We start from the raw sequence: 17,533 nt of genomic DNA, 5'->3' as shown, positions 1-17,533 counted from the left end.
ATTTCAAACACCAGATACAAACTGAAAAGTTAATAAAAGGCACAACAGATCAACCAACAATAAAAGAAAAGTCATCAGCTGCAATCCTAGACACCCTACAATGTGTATCATTATGTAAAGAGTAGGGTAACATTCACTATTCATATCATCTGTATGACTAAAGACAGAGTACAGAATTTTAATCATATTTTGATAGCGAATAAGGTGGTGTTGAACACACACGATAAGTAACTGCATGAAATAACCATGTAATTTGCCTTAAACATTGCCTTAGCCTCCTGTTGCCCTCAGTGTGACTCTTGCAACATGTGGGCATAGCTTCCAAACTACATACAGAGCCTAGTTCCTCTCAGGCTTATGCTTTGTGGTTAAAATGAAGCGATCACCCAGCCACAGCCAGAACACAGGGGTCTCTGGTAAACATGGCTTCCACAGCTCCAAGGTCACCCTGTGACCCTGGCAAGAACAGCAAGGGTTTGTGAAGACAAGCTCACACATGCCAAGTTCACTGTCATGGTCATAGGAAAAAAGGCCCACAGGCTCATAAACAGCCCCCCACCCACCTCTATGTAAACAGAACAGAATGAGAAAAAGTTCATGTGAAAGCAGAAAACCTCTCAGAAGCAAAGATATGTCGATAACTGAGTTCAACCCATGTAAACCATGAAGCTGATAAAGTCTTCTAACAGAAAGCTGTATTAATCAATGAACCTTTTTCCTAAAAATATTGTAAGAAATGTATGAAGCCAGAGGAGATGACCACTACTTGAATAATGATGACATGCAACACTGTGACTAGCTTCGTGGCTTGCCCACCAGGCTGTCCACACGAGAGAGAGAGGAACACAAAGGACCTACAGATGACAGGACGCAGCAGAATCCATGATGGCTTACATAATCCTGTTGGATAATTTCATGGGCCCCATCCTGAAAAGAGTGGCACAGAAGCAAACCTCAAAGCTTTATACTCCAGACCCCACCTCACCCCACCCCCACCTCCACCCTCTGATCTGCCACAGTTAGGGCTATTTTATGCTTATTTACTGGGTGAGAGAATGGGAACTGCTGCTGGTGAATGATGCAGGACAGGAAGAAGACAGTCCTGTACTGCACATTATCAAAAGTATTGATATACAGAAATTTCATCCTATTCACCATGTATGAAAGCTCTAACAGTATACTAGCACTCATCCAAATAACCTTTAAATCAGCACTTCCTATCCAGAAAATTCATTCCGTGTCTTCTTGACATGTTCATTTTAGTTTGGAGTCATAGCGAATGACTTGAGTAGTGTGAGAGAGACGCATGAATAAAGACAGTATGCGAGGCAGAAAACAGTGAGTCGCAATCACGCACAAAGAAGACTTTTCTCGTGCAGCAGGGGACATATGAGAACTTCTGAACACTACCAAACACCTTCCTTTATCATTCACATGTCCTCTTTCTGCTCCATCCTGTGTGCACCTTCTTTTCTTTACTACAGGCATTTATTCCTTCTGTTCTATTCTTCCTCCACATTTTCCTGCCAATCATTTTTCTCTTGCTTCCCTCTTTTCTTGCACATTTTTCTCTCACCGTCCCAACAATTTCTGCTTTATTTCCGCTCCTTCTTTCCTCACTCTTCTATGCTCACCTCATGTTTTTTCCTCCCACAGCCTTTTTTCTCATCCTGCCCTCCCCTGCAGCTATCGTCCTCTCCAGTTCCGCACCCCCTTCTTTATTTTTCTCACTTTCTTGCAATCACATACCCCTCCCTTTTGAATGTCCAGGGCGTGTGGTGGACGCAAGAGGGGGCCCGAAGGGGGTTAAGGCTGAAAGTTGAAGGTTACAGAGGTGAAGAGGACCCCTGCCGCTCCTCCAGGGGACACAAATGTCACTATGACAGATCCTGCACCGGTTTATCCACCCTCCCCTTTTACAAACACGCACACACTTGCACACACAATGAGAGCTCCACAATACATTTCATTCTGAAAACTGTATCGCCAAAGACAACTGTGAAAGGTGCAGACACTGTTCAAATTAAATTTTGTTCTTAATGCTTTACAATATCTGAGGGAGAAAGGACGTGCAGAATTGTATTATTTCAAACAACCTCAATATTGTTTATAACTTGATTTGCTTTTGCACTCTGTTCAGACTGTAGCTTGTGTGAATTTAGGTTTGTGTGCTGCTCTATTATGACGTGGACTTATGTCTCATGTGTTTTCGGTTGCTCACAAGGACCTAAACCACTTCCTGCATCCAGCTGACAGTGCTAGCAGTCAATTTCAATAAGCTGGAGATACAGAGAGTCAGGAGGATAAGAGCAAATGTATATGTATGAATGAATGAAAATAATTCATGGTAAATGGAGTGGTACTTATATAGTGCCTTTCTACCCAATTTGAGTGCTTTCTACTATAAGTCTCATTCACCCAGTCTCTCTCTCGCTCACTCACTCACTCTCACACACACACACACACAAACACGTTAGACAAAAGACACTCACACCATGATGGATGCATCTCTGGGTTAAGTATCTTGCCCAAGGATACCTGAGCCGTAGCGGCCACCTAATAATGTGACACTCATGCAGATGCAACTGGAAGAAATTAAGTGCCATGGTTAAGGATACCTCTGCTACTTCTCTGAGACCAAGCTACTATTTCCTGCTGTTTTATACACTTGCCTGATACCCGTTTATCCAGACATCTGTCACACACAGTTCTTTGGGCCTGCTTGCATAACAGACTGATCTGATAGATGTATGCCTTTCCCATCACAGTCAAAGTCAAAAATGGATCCAATATGTGTTTATTGCACTTCCTACAGCTGACAAATTCTATACAGAGCTGTTGCAGGCCATATTAAAACAGTCCATTTTAGCTAGAGTGACAAGGTGAAAACAACCTATAGCATATTTCACCCTGGTGGGGTGTAAACAGATTCAGTGGGTGAGAATTGAATTGAAATCACCTATTGAGGGTTAGATTCCTCCATTCGCACCTGAGAAAATTGAGGTGGGCAAATGTGACCACGAGGAAGGACTGACCACTGGTCTGTTTGCAAAGTGCATGTGTGCCCCATGTGCAAATGTGTACTGTGTGAGTAAACGCATGTTTACAGACAGACAGCAAGCTCAGGAGTGAATATTTACAGTACAGTAGCTTGTCCATTGATCCCTGAGGGCTTTGAGCATGGCTGAACTCCAGCAGTCACAATGGGGGCAACAAGCAGGCAGCCTCTGAGCCGTGACACAGATACTGGTGAGATAGGGGCGGCGGTGGTTGATACAGTAAAAAAAACAAAAAACAAAAAAAAAAAAAACAATAATCAGTGTTTTGGCAATTTCTGTGACATCTGCCTTTGAAAGTCAGAATGATAGATTAATGGGGAAAGGGTGCTGGGGGCTGCATGCAGGGCAATAATAGAAGAGTGGAAAGATGAGGTGAGGGAAGAGATGGATGCATTGCCTAAGGGCCTGTCCACATATGAAGCAATTTGCCCGTCACCCTTCACTTCGTAGCTGACGGTTGGTCGCTAGTGAACATGCCAGGCTCTGGTAACCGTATTCAGAATTTCCCACCCGTACGCATACCAGTCAGCGATATTATTCATTCCACTGGCAGTCACCTCAATCCCTCACCTCAAAGTGAAGTTTAGTCATTATCCGCCTGCTTTACTTGCTAATGACTATTTAACCGCCACAAGTTGAAGAATTTAACTGACATTCCATGGTCTCTGTTCGCCATATCACTGGTAGTGTTTTCCAGCATCTGCACCACTTAAGAGTAGAAGGCAAACCTCACCATGGACCTACTCAGGTCGTTTACTCAGGGCAAAGTCGACTTAGAAACCCAAACAGAACATGTCAAAAGCATCCCAAGTCTACGCGTCAAGTTTGGTGTCAATACATCAAATCGATCAAATAGTTTAGACAATAAAAAAATGTATCTAATCACATCTTTGAGGATTTATTTGAAGTTGACCTATGCCAAATTTGGTGAAGATTTGATAATGTTTTTGAATGCAATATCTAGCAGCCACATAAGTATGGTCAACATAAGCTGTCAGGTTTCATTTTTTGCCAAAATATAATCAGACAAACACTAATATAAGGCCAATATATTAAACAGGCTTAGATAAAACACATTTTTGCTTATTGCAGCACACACCTGTGGTCAAATGAATCCATTTATTTGAAGAACCTCAAGGGTGCCCAGTCCGGTACATGAAATTGTTACTGAGATATGAAACTTCCTGTTTCACCAACTTCATTTGGGTGTGACAATCTAAATCTAGAGATCATCTTGTCAGTTTTGGTAAAAATTTGAAAAAAAATATCCCAAGACACAGAAATATGACATCACAATGTGAAAACTAGGCATATGGTTTAAAAGTTAACACCTTTCGACTCACTGGTCACGGTCACTGTGGTCTACTGATGGAAGAAGGAGAATGAATATAAGAGAAAGCAGAAACCCATTAAACAGGTAATAGCAAGCCTACTTTCTCTCTGATTTCTTTAAATCTCTGTATAAATTTCTATCCATTGGCACATCCAAGTAGGCTAAAAATGAAAAATGCTGGCATGTTCAACTTGGCATAAATCTATTGCTTCTTGGGATTTTCAAGTAGGCTAAAAAGAAGCTGTTGGCAGAGGATGTCATTCCTAATGCTGCTGGTTGGAAGGAAAAGTTGGCACATTACAGCAGTGTGTCAGAAACCTCACACTGCCCAGTGCAGCATGGCAAGTTATTTGACTTCAAGTCATTTTGTCATTGAACTAAAAAAAGTAAAATTCAACCTAATTTCTTTGACATAAACGCTAAATAAAAATGAGTCTTTTCAAACTACTAGAAAATCATATGAACATGGTTTACACCTACAGTACAGAGGCATGTTTGTGCAGTGCTTCTATAGGATCAACTCAATAACAGCAACCTGAATGCATGGCTCTGGCTTTAAAACAGATTTCAGTAGAACACAAAAAGACCCAACCCTAAATCCAGTGTGAATACACATTTAGATGAAAGCCTCTATTTTATAATTCTCTATACTATGTGAATCAAACACAGACTTAGAGCCCTCATGGCCATCCAGTGTTCTAAAGGCATAAAAAATGCACTTTTTTCACCTTATTCCATGATCGACTGTGTGTTGTGAGTGAATAGGGGGCCTGTTTGTTAAGAGAGGCCAAATCCCATATGGTGAACAGCAGCTCTTCTGGTGAGAAGAGAATCTGTGAAAGCCACCGGCAGCCCCTCTCCTCCATCCGTGCTCCAGAGATGAAGGGATGTAGCGCCTGCCTCTCCTTGTTCCTCCTTTCTCCCACTCCCTTTGCCTCCCTTTCTTGGCCAGGGGTTAAACTGCTGCACTCTAACCTCCTTGGCAATGATTTCATTCATTTCAGTTTCTCTCACTCACTCTCATCTCAGAGAGATTTATTTCACAGTATGTAGTGGATTAGGCCCCCCTCGTATGCCCCTGGACAAAAGCATTGTTTTAGCACTAGCCTGTTCGCTGTAACTGGAGGAAGCTGCCGCTACTAAGCGTCCACAATATGGCTATTGTGGACACGGGGCTAGAGGGACCCTGCCTCTGAGGCCGTCTAGACTTTGAGCCTGGGCCGATTGGAGAAACAGGGAGAAAATCCCATCAGGCAGTCGAGTGAAAGTTAACTAAGGTAACCTGCTGTGAACCTGATGAAGATGTCAAGCCAACATATGGCAAAAAATGTCTATTGTCAGAACAAGGAGCTTTCTTCCCACTGAGGGAGGGTATGGTAGGAGGAGACGAAGGGTGGCTAAAGAAAACTGGGGAAGGGGGGGGGGAGCTCAACCTAAAGAAAGGAATAACTGCAGTGGTCATCGTTTTACTTCTGGATCAGTAGTCTTTTTCTGGCCGGGAGGAGGCCCAACCCCTCCGTTCACAATTAAAGGAGTAAGCAGATTAACTGGCATCTTTCAAAGGCCAGCAGAAAGAAAAACACTCACAGACATTTAAAACAATTTTTCCCTTTTTGCCTATCAAGTCTCACACTGCAAATGGCATTACATTTCATGCCGATTTAGTGAGCAGAGGTTTTGAGAAAAGAGAAACTTCTTAAACTATGATATGGCTCTTAAGTTTCCTAATACTGATTGGTCACACCATGTTGGTACAAGTGAGGATTGAACTGAAGAAGAAAGAAAGAAGCCCTATGTACCTGGATTAAATTAAAGCAGATTAATGCTTAAATTTAAACCTGATATTACCCTGAAACTCTTAACAGAGCACAATGATACAAAAGACTATATAACCTTTAAAAACATACGCTTCCAAATGCATCGCACCGTTGATCTAGATTAGCTCTATAAATAGGTCTTGATTTGCAAAAGGGTGATAAAATTTAATTTCAATGTTTGAAATCTGAATAAACAAAAGGAAAAAACAACCTCTAAGGTAGAGCCTGCTTTATCAGCCAAAAAACCCAACTGGCAGGCTTCACATGTGAGAGATGTTGGCCTCGGGGATTTCTAAGCCATTTCTACAGCTACATCTGAAGAAGATAAACAACAGTCTCAGCTGGAAGGAGAAGAAAGAAAGAGCTGCATGGAGATGATGTGACCCTATTAATGCCACATTAGTTGTTCTGTCTTTCCAGCTATGTGAGAAAAATGCTTCAGTGGGATGCGCTGAAAGAGAGAGGGGGAGAAGAGGTGGAGAGAGAGAGACGAGAGAGAGAGAGAGAAGTGAAAACGATACTGTCTCCAGGCTAGTTGGGATGCAACCCAATTTCACAGCTTCACGAATGAGTGGCACAGCATATGGATGCAACCTTTGTGACAGCCTCTGTGTATCACCACGTATCAGCGTTTATATTCCCAGTCAGATTCCATACTGGTCCAACATTATGTCAAACACTAGCTCCGCATGACTGCATCTTCAGCACAACACACACACGCAGCATGTTTGTTGGGAGGAGGCGGGTGTTAGCCTCCTAAGCTAAGGAAAAAAAAAAAAAAAAAAAAAAAATACAAACTAGCATCTCCCATGACAGACTCCTCTCTAACTTTCTCCTCAATATATACACATACACACACACACACACTGCAGAACAACAATGCTGTATTAAGATAGCAATACACCCTAAAATCTGAGCTATAACCTGGAATCTAAGTTATGACCTAGATTTTTTTATTTCCTTGTGATATGGGAGTAGACTGCAGAGTTTTGATTGCAGTAGCACAAGTTTACAGTGAGGATCTCATCCCTGGCTGCTGGCTGATTGGCTGGAAAACCAACATAACTTCACATAGTCACGGATTTCTTTCCATATGGTCCAACCATCTGCCTCAGTCAACAACATCTATAAAAGCAGTGTAAATGAATAACTCTATTATTAGACTAATATGCATAAAAACAAGAGCGTACCTTGTACCAAGGGCATAACTTAATTTACAAGGAGGGTTCACTTTAGTTACATGAACCTTGTTGAAATTACTGAGAAAACTGTTCTTGAGGTTGCACTCATTTGTAAAAAACGTTTTGCTACAAACTAGGATTTGGTGTGTGTGTGTGTGTGTGTGTGTGTGTGTGTGTGTGTGTGTGTGTGTGTGTGTGTGTGTGTGTGTGTGTGTGTGTGTGTGTTCGTGACAGATGTGGCAGTGTAGTGGGTAAATGTGACAAAATGTAGTTTCTGGGCATACGGTTTGTAAAGTTTAGGAAAGCTGCTGATCAGGTCATTGTCAGACAGATACTTAGGGGAGAGTTCCTTTTCTTGTCTCTGAGGTGGTGGTAACAGCATCAGAGAAAACACTGTGCAGAACAGCAGCTCCTTGAGATGTGGAGGGGATCGATCTCTGTTAATGTCATATGGCACAGCACCCAGAGGCAGCCGCGTGGTACTGATGACAGTGTAAAGCCTTGCCTTTGGCGGCTACATGCTCGGTGCTGCTGAGCTGTGATTTGAAGTTCACATGTAAAGGCTGGCAGACAGACAGCTCTCAGTCAGGCAGTCAGTCAGCCAGCCTGTCTTTCCACAGGGATGACAATGTATCTGTTAAAAGCATACAATAGTTCCTAATCTCCAACACATTCACAGGGATCTCAATGCTCTGCAGGACTGATGGACAAAATGCTGACAGAAAAATACTGAGGCAACTCCACCTAACCACCAAAATTCAATCTCACACACACACACACACACACACACACACACACACACACACACACACACACACACACACACACACACACACACACACGCACACACACACACACCTCAAATTGGTTTCTGCAGAAAAAGTGGATGTCAAGTTCTGAAGAACAATAACTTATAAGGGGAATACCTGTGTCGGCTGCATGGAGTAAAATGCACCCTGTGGAGCAGAGAGTCATCCCTAATAGACAGACAGACTAAAATACATCATGTTTAAAAAAATGGAAGCTGGCCAAATGACTTATTGTTTACCTTTTTCTGTATATTCAGTAACTTTGCATCTGAAACAGTATATGAGTGATTATCTTTGCTGCAATAAAATTATGCTGTATTCCAACATGGTTTTTAATCTAACAAAGGGATCAACTGTGCATTTGACTGACACTTGACCATGTAAAGATGCTCACATTTTTCTAGTTAACGCTACTGACATTATTGATACTGATAACTGTTTGAAAAAAAAAAAAATGCAGTTACAAAGTATTAGTATTGCATTATTCTTCAAGGGAAACACAACAATGAACTTGGTTAACAAATGATTCAGCAAATGTTGCCTCAGAGATAGAATACGTCACGGCATTATTTGTCACCACAGTGCAAAACATTGCATTTATTGATAGTGTTTTTATATATATATATATATATATATATATATAAAACTTAAGGTAAGAGCACTCATCAAAATTTTCATCAATTACTTTTCACGTTTACATATGTATATAATTTCTATATACATATCAATTTCATAGAGTGTTTCAATTCAAACTTAATGATTAATTTTACAGAATTCAGTTCTGCGTGTTCAGTCCACTTAGCCTGATTGCTGCAAGAATTAATGCAACACAGAGCGGGCAGTGTGGTGCAATTTTAAATCATTCTTTATGACTCAGCGTGTAATTTGTACATAACTCAGTCTCCAAACTCATGCAGTTCTCATTGGAAGCCAACACCAAATCCCACAACAATGCTAAAATAAACGAAGCAATTACCTACAAATGATGAAAAAAAAAAATGGAATCCTTTAATAAATAAAACTTAAATTAGCACAACCTTTGTTCACCTACAGTATCACCACTGACCCCAATCATAGGTCTTCCCACTTCTTTATACCAGTCTGCATAGTGAAATAAATTAGGAATATTCCCACAAACTCTCAACATCAGTGTATAGAATAGGAAAGTACTGGAGTGGAAGAAGCAGAAACGTGTGTATGTCAATATAAAAACAAAGACGCAGTGAGTGAATTATGATTCGCAATGATAAATGGTCTCAGACATTCACAAAGGCATCAAGACTGACCTATATTTTCTGTCCTGAAAAAATAGGCCAGAACCCAAATTAAGGGCCAGTAGGGGCTACTCCATGGATGCAAAACGCCATCATCCTCATAGTAATTGTGGCGTTTTAGGCAACATAGGAGCAGCCTTGAGTGGAGAGACGTAGCCTAAGGGCATGGCTGCTGGCATGTAAATAGTGAGAATAGAAGCTGAAATGACAGCACAGACAGTTTTATTTGGCACTGGACACAAAATTAAGGTCTAAAGGACAACAGTCTAGATGTCAGGATACCAGTACTCATATCACGTCAATAAGTAGGTTGATTTCCTTAATTGCCGGGGAAAACATTTCTGTCTTTTACATCATTCATCTTTTAGATCATTTTTACATCACTCTACGTGGCATCAGCCCACTGAAATTTCACCTTTTGCAGCACTGTGGCCTTTTACCCGCTTTTCCTGTCAGAAATCAGTTTCACATACTGCTGAAAATATTTAAGAAATAAGGTGACATGAAGAAAGCAGATATTGGATTTTTCATTTTTTCTATTCAAGCCCACTTTATTTTATTTATTTTTTTTTTTTACAAAATCAAAAAAATTCCTATGTAAAGGTTCTAGCAGGAACATCTCAGAGAAAGTGGTCCACTATTTAACATGGTTGGTAACCATATTACTGTATAAGCCTCTTGCCTTATTCCCGCTGCACCCAATATGACAAGTGGGCCAGTTCATGTAGTCATGAAACATGAGTCAACTCCTAATCCTTTCAAAACCCTGTCCCCATTAAAAAAGAAAAAGTGCTCTACATGACAGGCACAAGTGTCAACATATTTCTCAGCACAACTTTTTTTCTTAAAGAAATCTAATTTGCCAGATTAAAAATCACCAAAGCTACATTAAAACAGGGGGCTCTACTAATCCTGATCATTGGTGGGCTAAAGTAGGCCACACTGGTATTAAATGCATAAGAAGCAGCCAATCATTATTCTTTGACTGAGAATAATTGGTTTCGTGCATTCTGTGGGCGTGCGACTGTGTGTGTATGCGTGCTTGGTTTTACATGTTTGTGCCATCTGCTGTGCTGAACATGCATACTCCTGGCCATCAGCTGTCTGAAAACACAGGAATTAGAGCTTAGCATTAAGATGATGCCAGCAGTTTTTTAAAGTTAAAGTCAGCTGGAGATTTTATTATTTGTTTCTCAACTTTTTGGAGGAGAATTTCAGAGTGGTCACGGGAAACAAATTCCGGTCCCGTCGTATAAAAACGCACAGCACATGTACACACACACACGTGCACGCACACGCGCACACACACACATACAATCCACCAAAAACACTGCTCTGAAGCTGCAAGTGAAGGTAATCTGATGAAACTCTTTTGCATCCATCAAAATCATTTAGTTTTAAATTATTGATCGATCCCAGCTTTCTCCCACTTTCTTTTTTTTTTTTGGCTGTGAAAGGGGGGGGTAAGTCTAAAAATAGCCTTTCAGTGTCGGTGCCTAGAAGTCTTTCCATGTTCTCCCAGTCTGGCAGCGTTAGTGAATTCAGATGAGCCTCCTGCAGCTCCCACAGCCGCTGCGTCTCATCTCATGCACAGCCTCGCACATCCATACGTGGGTACGCATACACACAGCCATACATGCGCGTGGCACACCATACATTTAAACATGTACCTGCTATCACACAGTCACACCAAAAAACAGTTTGCCCCTGGGAGTTTGAGTGCTGTGTCAGTGAGTGTGAGAGCTCAACGAGCAACCCCCCCCCACCTCTCAGTTTATAAACCACTGCAATCAGCATATTCCTTCCCCGCATACCTGCCTGCCACACCCTGTCTCAATTTGCCCCATTTCTTCATGCTTTGGCCAATAAGGCTCTATTTTGAAGAAATAGCAGATAAGATGATGTATGTATCTGTACCATATATGTATCAAACTGTAGCAAGGTGACATGGCACCACTTTAAAAGTTCCACATTACTCTTTCTAGGGCCTGACTGTCCCTGTCAAAACAAGTGATGATCAGAAACAGGGAGAGACGGACTAAATTTTGGTGACTGCACAAACAATGGTGTGATCTCAGAGAAAAAGCAGATAAAGGGGAAGAACAGGTAGGGACAGGAGACACCAGTAAAACATTTATGCTTGAAACATTCACCAGTTTTAGGACAGAACAAATGAACAGAGAATAACCACAGTCTGTTTTGTCTCCACACAAGCAGACCTCACTATCCCGCTGCCAGACCAGCAAGATCGGATTAACAAGAGCACACCAATTTGGGCTATTTTTTTGCAGATAATGTTCAATTTTCCTCCCATAAAACTGAAGGAAATCATAAAAAAAAAAAAAAAAGTGTAATATTTGTAGGTCACGACTACAGCCAAAACCACTTATCCTCAAAAACACAGATACTTCTGGCTTGGCAATTCATTGGTGCTCTGACCTGGGTAACAATTCATAGACTACTTAATGGCACTGGGTGAAAGCCCGAACATGGCAAAAGTTCTGTGTTCACCATATAATCTGAAACAAAACAGGTCAAAAAGAAACAAAACAGGCCGCTTGCTTACATCTCCTTTAAATAAGAAAAGAGCTGGAATGAGAGCCAGAGAGCAGCAGGCCACTACAGCGGAGCTGAATGGATGAGTGACTGCAAGTGGGGAGCTACAAATGACTCCAGAAACCAACCAAAAAGCAAAAGGCAGGCAAGTGCACAATACAAAAACAGCCACATTATGTAGCTGCTGCTGTTACCTATAACCAAAAATCAAACTACAAATGAGTCTTACTGGTATGTTCCAGCTTACTGTGTATCATTATTGCAGCATACACTTGAAAACCTGGGGTAAAAACCAAGAAGACATATCATCCATTCATATTTAAGCTGCTTATTCTGTATTTTCTATTATTTCCTCTGTTTCATTCAACTTAATGTAGTTCTAATCTCCATACAGATGATAGTTTTAAAAATAGTAATGCACTACTACTTGCTACTGCTGCTACTCCAATACAGAATGAGACCCCAGTGCATATCAATCAGTCCCAAATAGCCACAGACTTCAGCCTTTGAATGCAGACCAAAAAAAGGGAATAAAAAAAGAGAAGATGGCCTTCTGAAACTTTGAACTTCATGTATACACTCAAATAGGCTCTGTAAGGACTCACACACCATGCCAAACTGAGGTTTAGTGTCATGCCCGAGCAAACTTAAGCATATAGAGAGGCTAAGAATCAAACCACTAACCCTGTGATTAGTGAACAACCCACTTTAGCACCTGAGCCAAATCTGCCAGTGGAAACAGTGGAAAAAGATAACAAGGAGTTCAAATATTCTGTGTAAAAAGAGCCAATTTAGCAAAGTCATACGGGTGAGACAAAAGAGAAAGGGAGAAAGGCTGAGAAATAAACAAAGTGTGAGACCCTAGGGTCCTCTCAGGAGTGTGAGTGGAGGAGTGTGGCCTCTCTAATGATCAATCAACACTCTCCTTGCTACCATGGCATCTGTTAGTACTCCAATGGCCTCCCGTCGGAGTGTGAGCCCGCTGCAAACTCGACACGCAGCTGGTATCCAATCAAACTTCAGAACTTGCAGTGCTTGGGTCAAGGAGCAATTCTGACATTTTGTAGAATGTCAGTGTTCAACCTTTTCTAAAAGTTCTACGACACAGGAGTTTTGCTCTGTGAATATTAAAGGGTGGAAATGGGAAGGAGAGAAAGCCAAAGGAAATAAATGAGCATTATTGTGCTGCATGAGGGTGCGACAGCAGAGAAAGAAGTGGACTGATGACTAACTCGTGAACAATAGCGAACACTGTGAGACCTTCGGATCTCAGCAAAAAAGTTCTTAGTATAACGAATAAAGCTTTTCATAATTGGATAAAGTAAAGTGATAAGGCCACACGAATCAAATGCTGCTCTTTACCTTATATTTCTTAAAACCCCTTACATATTTCTAAAGGAATAGTCCCAAAATGTATGCATTCGCACTCCTCCTGCAGCATATTTTAATACTAGTAAGAAGCTATGCTGCGATAGTGAAGCAGACAACAAACCTGTCACTTATCTCAGACAAAAAGACGCATGCTCAAAGGTATACAACTGACAGGCACAAACATGGCATGGAAACAAGATCACAAAAAGTACTTTCATCCATCCTCTAAGGGCAGAGGATATCATGTTTTACAGATTGCTAGATAGATGTCAGTCTATCACAAGGTTTGGGGAACACTCACATATATTCATTCATAAATTCATTCACACATTTTAAGTCCGCAGTTCATCTGACTTAAATGTCTAAACTGTGGAAATAGTGCGGAAAAACACAACTTAAGCATAAACAGAAAAGGAGGTTACAGAGTATCAACCAGAGAAAATAAACTGAAGCCAAGTTTCAAATTAAAGACCTCCATGCAGTGAGTTCTCATTGCTAACCATACTGCCATCATTCAAATTTTTTTTAAACAGTAAATCGTTCCCCTAATTGCAGCATGAATGTTGCTGTAAACCTGATATGCTGATCTATTAAGTTTATTGCTTTGTTAGTGGGAACAATCTGGCTGGAGGGAGCGGGCGAGGACAGGTAGCATCTGTCCCCACCTACTGCCTTGGCAGCATTAGCGTCATCTGCTAGCTTTGGCAGCATCTTGGAAGCACATCAATATGGCTTTATGTAGCCAGGACTGCTAGTAGCTAGCATGCCAGTCACGCTCTCAGGCAACGCCTGCTCAGAGCCTGAGCATCCACAGAGCACTGAGCCAACAGAGCTAAGCGGAACTGAGCTGAGGCTGAACAGGGAGGCCAGGTCTCCATAGACCAGCATGGGGAAAAAGCACCAGTATCTGTCATCTATCCACACATCCATGGTTAGAAGTGTTGGGCCAAGTCCTGTGAACACTGCCATCATTGTAGCTGCAAGCTTTATTTTCAGTTTCTCTTTTTTTTTTTTTTTGAAACAGCACTTCTGTTGTGGAATGTTGAGGCTCTTTAGATTTACTGATACATTCGTTAAGACTATAAGGAGACTGCTACTGGAAGCACCTTTGATTTCTTTTTCTACTATTTCACTGGTGTACAACAATCAGATCGGTAGGGCAATGGACTACCCCCACCACTGATGTTACATTGTTGCCAGTACTTGCCAAAAAGCAGGCAAAAAAAAAAACAAAAAAAACAAAACAAAACAAAAAAAACCCAAGCCTACCCAAGTCTACCCTTGGGATTAATAACTGGGAGCCTGTCCAACAGGAACACACAAGAAACACTGGCAGAGTTAATTATTCTAAATAACATGCTTTAAGCTCCACACTTCCAAATTAGCTGTATTCTTCTTATTCACAGCAAGACACATTAACTTGATCTAGAGAACGGTGCGTCAGACTTTACAGGAAAGGTCTTGTATCAATAGAAACAAAGCCTGTGTCATTCACAATGACTAAATGGCTGTGTTGGCTAAACATCACAGGTCCTTATATCTGAACTCTCAAAGAAAAAAGCCAACAATGAAATTTAGACTGGTCCAGTGCCAGGTGAAAAACAGAGTGCCAACATGTACATATCTGTGCTGCCTTTGCATTATCTTTTACAATGCTTAGGAATGCCTATTTTAGGCCGCTTCCTAAATCAAATTTCCCCACGTGAAAACTGATCAATCAGAGATTTGCAAAACACAAAAAGCATACATCACAGACATGGCATTTGATATTTTTTAGCACAAACCTGGGAGATTAGCTTTTTTAAAAAACAAACAAACAAACAAACAAAAAAAAAACAGCAGTTTCTGAAACTGTCTTCTTGCTCTGTTGCTCTTTATTTAGCAAAGGGTTACACAATATTCAAACAATTAAAAATAACAAATGGGCCTACATTACACCCCCTTCCTAGAATGACCACTGTTTAATCCTACGTTAGCAACCATAAGTAGGCATGGGAGGCTTTATGAATAACAGTTAATGAAACATTGTTCCTATGAAACCTGCAAGCCTGGCAGCAGGTATGCTCAAAGTTTAGAGGGGGTGTGGTATTTTTGGCCCTTCTGAGTCAGTATGTTAGGTATAGATTTAGCTGTGTTGGAGATCTCACTTTGAGCTGAATCCATTAAAGATCAACAAAAAATTCTTAGTTTGCTTTAAAGTGAGATGCTAACTTTAGCCAGCTTAGTCCACACTTGTCACCAGCGATGCCGCCTGAACCCTTACCTACGGCGCCATTTAGGGCTGCAGCGATTCATCAAGTAACTCGAATAACTCAATTCGAAAAAACCCTTTGATTAATCTGTTGCTTCGATGCTTTGTTTAATGCACGACTCTGTAGAGCTCACCGTGTAACCACAACCGTTTAACCCACATTAGTGACTAAAAATAGACCTGGAGTAGAAACGTATGTGTGAATAAAAAGTATGACAACATAAATAAATTATATTAATAACAGAATGTAACTAATATAATTGATTTATATTAATATTAACAGAATGTAATTAACACAAATAAATTATATTAATTATCCATCCATCCATCCATTTTCTTCCGCTTATCCGGGGCCGGGTCGCGGGGGCAGAAGCCTAAGCAGAGAAGCCCAAGCTTCCCTCTCCCCAGCCACCTCCTCCAGCCCATCCGGAGGGACCCCAAGGCGTTCCCAGGCCAGCCGAGATACACAATCTCTCCAGCGTGTCCTGGTCTACCACGGGGCCTCCTCCCGGTGGGGCATGCCCGGAACACCTCACCCAGGAGGCGGCCAGGAGGCATCCTAATCAGATGCCCGAGCCACCTCAACTGGCTCCTTTCGATGGAGCCAGTTGAGGTGGAGAATGTATATTAATTACATTCTGTTAATATTTTAAAATATAAAAATAAAACTGTCAGGCCAGTAAAACTATACGTAGACCAGTGAAACTATGAGCCACTGACCCTGTGCTGTTAGGCTAGACATTGAATTATTATTAACCTTTATTATTAACATCAAAACCATCAGAAAGTCTGTTTTCTGCAGAAGGAAATGCTGCGTCACTGCACAGGTTCTGAGAATGCCGATATGCTCGCTTTTTTTCCATTGCAGCCACAACACACACACGCACAAACTTGCACACACACCAAATCTACCTCATCTAGGAGATACGTCACTGTCAGAACTCTACTAATGTAAGAAAATGTTTTTGTTAAAAATTTTTTTTAAAAATCTGGCACATAAGCACAATGAAAGGGTCTAACTGCTTTGGCAGTTAAACTATTAAAACATTGGTTTCCATTTTAGAAATTGTGATGTGTAGTTTATTTTAAAAGACCTGTGCTTTCCTCTTTTGAATATTTATTATTGCTCATAAATAACATTTTATTTTTCCTGCAGTCCCAGTACCATTCAATAACAAAATTCTGAAAATGCAACAGTACTTGCTTTTCATTGGTACCATAGGAAACATAAGTACAGAGGTGGAGGGGGTGGCATACAGCCACAAGTGTTGTAGGCTATCCTTACATGCAGATGAAAAAGAAGACAAAGAACCATAAGAACAGGAAAAACCACAAATGCCACAGAAAAAAATGGAAAAGATGCTACTGTTGTTGGAAACACCTCCAATTTAGCAAAGCACCAAAAAGACCAGCATCTAGATCTGTTCAAAGAATTCAAAGTACGTTTCAGTCCACAGTAACAACATCCAAAGTATTATCCTTCTAATGATATCCTGACATGCACGTTCCCATTTTGTTTGAGAACGCTGGAGCTGCCACTGTGAAATCAACTTTTGTTCTATGGGCTGAAGTGTTTGCAATGGCTAACATTAAATGCTTGTGCTAACATAAGGTAACTGTAACATCAGTAGGTTACTTGGCAACCATCCTAACATTTCAGCTTGTGTCTTGACAATAAAATATAAATTCAACACTTTAAATAAATGATTGACCCACATGTTTTAATTTAGGAGTTTCTCTTTAAGTATGTGGAATGATTGTTTTGTTATCAAATGGTACTGAAACCGACTTTCTGGTATTATGGCATCCCTGCTATTAGCTATAGATTACTAATGTTTTAACTTTGGCCCATTGATCAAACCAACATTGCAGAAACAGGAGG

The 17,533-nt window shown here is 40.9% G+C and overlaps 1 protein-coding gene across 1 annotated transcript in view; it reads right to left on the bottom strand.

The window, feature by feature from the left end:
- Nucleotides 1-17,533, bottom strand: part of dennd1b (DENN/MADD domain containing 1B) — a 102,294-nt gene that overhangs the window by 79,829 nt on the left and 4,932 nt on the right.

Source organism: Archocentrus centrarchus, chromosome 4, assembly GCF_007364275.1.
Source record: "Archocentrus centrarchus isolate MPI-CPG fArcCen1 chromosome 4, fArcCen1, whole genome shotgun sequence".
Lineage (NCBI taxonomy): Eukaryota > Metazoa > Chordata > Actinopteri > Cichliformes > Cichlidae > Archocentrus > Archocentrus centrarchus.
Note: the sequence above shows the minus strand (reverse complement) of the source record. Positions and strands in the feature narration are given on the sequence as shown.